General features: G+C 33.8%; 1 protein-coding gene across 3 annotated transcripts in view; it reads right to left on the bottom strand.

Annotated features, from left to right (window-relative positions):
- LOC117102271 (trace amine-associated receptor 3-like) overlaps nt 1-5548 on the bottom strand; it is a 26749-nt gene extending 21201 nt beyond the window's left edge. For all 3 annotated transcript variants that reach the window (XR_004444382.1, XR_004444385.1, XM_033242500.1), the window contains exon 1: nt 5294-5548. The gene's annotated coding sequence lies outside the window, so the exon portion shown is untranslated. The remainder of the gene's footprint in view (nt 1-5293) is intronic.
- Nucleotides 5549-6029: the final 481 nt, after the last annotated feature.

Raw genomic sequence — 6029 nt, 5'->3', positions numbered from 1 at the left:
TTCTGTCGTTCGTATAAATGTTTAACCTAATGCAATATTGTTACTTTCATCTCTCTTGCGTTCATTTAGCATTTCCTTTAGTCTTTTGGGTATTGTTTGTAATGAGGACAATACCTTCAGTTTAGATGATTATCGTCTATGTTGAATACTTTTGTAATTGATTTTAATCTAATTTCCTGAAGATCACCCATAGGACAACATTGATAAATTCAGGTGATATGGTATCACGGTATCATATGTCTCTCTCTGGGCGGATTTCTATATACGATCTTAAACATCAAGTCTCTCAACAGATCTATTATAGCCAGATTTATCACATACACCGTTTACATTAGCCACCCAGGATCATTACTAAAAAAAAAAAAAATATTAGCTAAGAATGCGTCGAGTAGTGAAATACAAATAATTACCTCATAGATAGAAATAATGGTTTGGATGGCTTCTCTGCCCTTTATTATCAATAAACTCGTTGTGCGTTGAACAGTTTCTGTCACTACAAGTACATTCACGTTGGCTCATTGTTAATCGAAGAAAATAAGATGTGTAGGCATTGAAGTTCTGTGGCAAGGAGTGGTAATTATTTAAATATGAAAATTATTGCAAGAATCATTATTTTTAAATATAATTTAAATAAATGCCAAAAGAAACTTGTCTAAACTGGTACGTCACTTAGGCCCTCCAACATGGCACCTGAAAGGGTAATGTGTTGTCACGTGAAAGCATCTTGTTGTCATGGGAAATCGTGTGTTTAGTGAAAGCGTAATTGTTTTCATGGAAGTGCCAAGACCACATCTGTATGGCCTTGCTCATTGGGATCTGCAGAGACCTCTAAGGGAATGTATTATATTAATATTTTTTTATTTATTATAAATATTAATTTAGTATTACATATTTAGTATATAGCTGCAGCTTGTTGATAAGATCTTAATCAATACCAGGGACCTAGGTTCAAATCTTGTGACAAACCTAAGGCTTAAAAGACTTGGTATGGAGTAGGCCGACATCATGTGTATATGTTTGTCTTGCGTAAGGGATTGTCACTTATTAAATCAGACAGTGATTAAGCTTGCTATTGGCAATACTTGTCCGAAGTCTCTAAAATGAATAAAATAAATGTATTATTTTAGTACTGCTCTTTTAATAATTGTGATCATAACTGATATAGACAAGTCAGTAGCACGGCGCCATATGGTATAGACAAAGTTGGATTGAAGAAACAGAATTATGTGTATGTTGCAAAAACCTATTTATTTTTCTTAATTTTTCAATGTTATACATGTTATAAATCGTATTAAACATCATGTTCCTATATATTTGAGCACTGTATTATTATCTATTTGATACATTATTTGTGTTTCCAGTGCTTAAAGCAGCAAACTTGATTCGAATATTATTTCCTGATTTACCAGCTATTATGTAGATTTAAAAATAAAGTTCGCTCCATTATGTGTGAGCTCTCAATTTGTATAAAGAGAGAGAGACTAGTGGTCTTAGATCCGTAATATTACGGGCCTCTGCGGTCTATGACGCTCGCCGAGATAGCGGGAGATTGCGTGTTCGATCCCCTCCAGAGACCTCTTTTCATACAATAATGAATCGTTGATACGATTTATAACATCGTGTTACCGTCTATATATTTGAGAACTGTATTATTATCTATTTGATTTATATATATATATATATATATATATATATAAATATATATATAATAATACTACATTTGGTTTATGTGTAACTGGAATATTTCCACCACTCGTTGCCTTAATCAGCTAATTTAAAGATAAAATCAGTTTCATTATTAATAATTTGGGTGGGACTACACAAAATAATCAAAAGGAAAGTACATAATATAAGCCAAGATGAGATGTACAAGTTCACCACTGGCAACAATTAAAAGTTTATAATGTATCATGTTAAAAGTCCTTATGTTAAATTCTGTAGCCATAGGCCCTATTTAAAAAAAGGGTTAGAAATTGTCAAAACCTAAGCAGAAATAACTTAAAGATCATCGGAGAAACCGTTAAACTAATAACCAGATGTTGTTCTTTGACAGCCTTTGACATTTGGTTGAATAATCGCTAGAAACGGCGGAGGAACATTTTTGAAATTGGGTGGGGGGTGGGCCCATTTCATAAGATATTAAATCCAGTATGCGAGCGAAGCGAGCATTTAGGCTGGGGGCCAGGGGTCTGCCAATGGCCCCGGAAGCTACGGATTTTTGAAGAAGTTTGGTGAATTGTAGTAGGCCTAATTATTTTATAAGAATCAAGCTACTGTAATATGACTTCATAATTGTTGTATTTTCCGAACAAAGTCGAAGGCAAGATTGCTTCCACGATCACAATGAATTATTCATTATATTAGGGATATACTTGGTATGGTATTTCCCGACAAAATATTCTCTTTTCCACCGACGTCTATATCAGGAGCCTTGAAATGGTACTTCAATAGTGACGGGTCCAGAATGTCGAAATAGAGGGGGGGGGGCAGGGAGGAACTTGCACAGATAGCGTGTCCACCTGCCTCAGCCCCACCATGGCTGAGGCTGAGGTAAGAAAATATTATGCTTATGGCACTTCTAGATGACCGGAAATGGCATTAAATTTGAATATAATTTTCTGTTTTCTCCATCTTTTTAAATAATTTTGAAAACATTAGGAGGGTGGGGGCCCGTGCCGGCTGGGCTTCGGTCACTGTTAAATATAACATTTGACTTAGCCTATCATTTTGTTTCACAAATGACTAATTCGTAATGTCAAGCGAAAAGGATTTCACTACAGTTTTTACAGAGAACCTTATTTTAATAAATGGCCTAATTAAGTATCTTATTGTTTTTGTTTAGTTTGATGGAATTTAAATGTGGTTATAATACGTTAGTCTGATGGTTACTGCAAGCCAATCAGTTATACTTAGGCCTACATCTTCATCGTTAAACATAAACAGAACTAGACCGTTACACCCTAAATAGTGCCTACCCCTGCACTGTGCCTCAATACATAATAATAATAATAATAATAATAATAATAATAATAATAATAATAATAATAATAATAATAATAATAATAATAATAATAATAATAATAATAATAAATAATAATAAATAAAAATAATAATAATAATAATAATAAATAATAATAAATAATAATAATAATAATAATAATAATAATAATAATAATAATAATAATAATATATAATATATAAATAATAAATAATAATTATAATTATAATAGTAACATTGTATAGCGTTCGTTTGTCACTGGTGCCCCTGTTCCCTTGCTTCCGTTGAATCTATCAATTGTAGAGTTGAAAAAATACAATTTTTTTGTCCTGCACTAAGAAATCTCAAGGAAATAACCGTTCGCCTAAGAGTTATAGGAAGTGTGTATGCTATTTGACAGCAAAAACGTTATACACTACATCTAGGCCTATATATAATTAGTAAATGATCCGATGGTTCAACAGGCAAAATATTTCAGATGGAAAAAAACGTTAAAATAATAGGACAAATGGTTAGCATACTGTATGAAAGTCATGTTCTAGTAAGTGAACGCTGAAAATATTCAACTTGAATAATATTGTTGCTCGGTAAAAGAAGCCAAAACTGGCCGCCGTAATTAAGTACAAGTCTAAGATATATAGATGAGCAATTACTTTAAAATACAAAAAATCCTAAACCCTCTAATGCGTATAATTTTGACTGAGACACTTGTATAGAAACTATTTCAGTGTGTACCTACACCACTTAAAGTCTCTGAAAATGACAACAGCGAGTACTTGATACAAATTGTTTCCATGGGGTTGATTAATGTTTCCATAGGGTTCAATCAATGAACATCATAAATGGTTCTAGTGGCGCTGAGAATTTACCAATTCGGATTTATACGCGTATAATTATCTCTACCCAATTGGAAAATAGCATAATTTTGTAGAATTTTGACATCTCTTGCTACTTTGATGACTGTGGAGGCAACGGTGCTATCCAAAATGTACTTGCGAGTTAACTTATGGTAAGGCAGAACATATACTTAAAAGGTGATGCAAGCACATATTTCAGGGGAAACCCAAAGGATATCATGAAATATCTGGTCGAAATCTGCGGCCGTGCAGTAGTAGAATATTTACTAGATTTGGCATCGGTTGGGAATTGGATCGTTGATAAAAGCCAAATCAAACATTTCTTTAGCTACAGCGATGAAAGTTAATAAAGTAATTGGATTTATTATAGTGTGAACACTAAGGATAAACTCGAAAATTCGAAGACTTAATTCGAATTCCTTCCGGGGATTAGGCAGTGCATCAGGAGACAATCTTTTACTATTACCCGGATTAAGTTCGTTTGATTAATTATATTGTCTGAAATATATATTTCATTATTATGTGCAAAGAAATCGCATTTTGACAATTAAAATATGCCTAGATCGCGAGACAGATTTACTTAGTCTTGATGCTTGAAACTATAGGTTAAACGTAATCAATTATGTGAAACGTAGTTTCGGTCTATTTTTCCAAACATAGTACACGCAACGGTCCAATAAAGATTATGCTATATACCGTATCATAGTTTTATTAATTTTTACAACTGCCTGAAGAATGATCTATTATCTTTAGTGGGCTAAGCACGGCCATGGGCCTATCTGAAATGAAGCTATACATAATTTCTAAGCTTGGTGGTGACATTTCAAACATGGTAAAGTATTCCACTCTTTCGCCAAAGCGGCGCTCAATTCGTGTTTATTTTTGCCAAAGCGTGACGCAACATTAAGGACAGAATGGCCAAGATCAATTTCAAAGAATATAAAGATATTGTAACGAGTAATACCAACCTGAAACAATCTAGGGAACTGCACTGTGTGTAAGTGAACTATATTTATGAACTTTAAGAATGTCATTTGAAAAGAGAAGCTGAAGCGTTTGAAAATTGATGAAAATAAATTATGCTGAAAAAAAATATATAACTAAAGAGGTGTTATAAGTGGTAAAAGAAGAATGACAGATCGGATTCTAACCCAACAAAACCTGTACAGACAGTAGAAGGTTCCGGGTTCAAATCGAATCACTCGCAGATTCTTCTTCTTCTTTAATTTCAATAAAATATTGCCAACTGCATTTATTCATATAATTATATATATATGTATATATATATATATATATATATATATATATAGGCATAGGCTATATAGTGTGTAGTTGTGCGCTATAGGCATATGTATGTATGCAATGCCCCAATATATATATATATATATATATATATATATATATACACATACATACATATATATATATACAAACTTACCATATGAACACGTTATCCAAGTGCGGCTTAAGACGTACATCAGCGGAATTTATTTAGACTTTTCCCGGAAAAATGTCGATATAGGCCTAGGCCCCTATGTCAGTTAGACAAAGAAAACACTGCAGTGAATAATTATTACGCTATCAAACAAAACAGAAATTGTAGAGCCCTACAGTCCAATGGTGTTCCGGAAACATATTCTTGACATACAAATCACTAGACTCAGATATAATTATTTGTATCGCCTCGCTGTGCGTCAACCGATCAAAAAGTCATCAGCTTCGGTTTTCATACGCTTATATATACACATTCTCCTGTACTCTGATTGGCTGCCTGTCTTATAGACGAGTTCACACTGATGAGTCGGTCGGATTGTTACATAGGGCCACAGTAAGTACATAGATGGCTTATCATTACTATCCTTGCATGTGTAAACCTGGTGATACGAAACGATACATCTAAAAAAATAAGCTCTATACCGTTTTGCGGTAACTTTATACATACGCCAGTCCGCATATTATGCCTAATTGTATGAGTGGCGAACTAGCTGTGTGTAGTGATGCCAACAGGCATCCGTGGTCTAGCGCTTTGATTCTCGCCGTGACAGTAGGAGGTCGCAGGTTCGATTATCGACAGAACTTTTTTATTCAACTGATAAGAAGCTTTCCGGTTGGGAGATGTCACCCTTGCAGATTTCTTACCAACAGTAATCTGCTAGGGTGAAAAAGGTTGCCCC

The sequence above is a fragment of the Anneissia japonica genome, unplaced genomic scaffold (assembly GCF_011630105.1).
Source record: "Anneissia japonica isolate Jap-2015-1 unplaced genomic scaffold, ASM1163010v1 scaffold165_len1371125_cov188, whole genome shotgun sequence".
Taxonomy (NCBI): domain Eukaryota; kingdom Metazoa; phylum Echinodermata; class Crinoidea; order Comatulida; family Comatulidae; genus Anneissia; species Anneissia japonica.
This window is presented reverse-complemented; position numbering and strand designations above follow the sequence as displayed.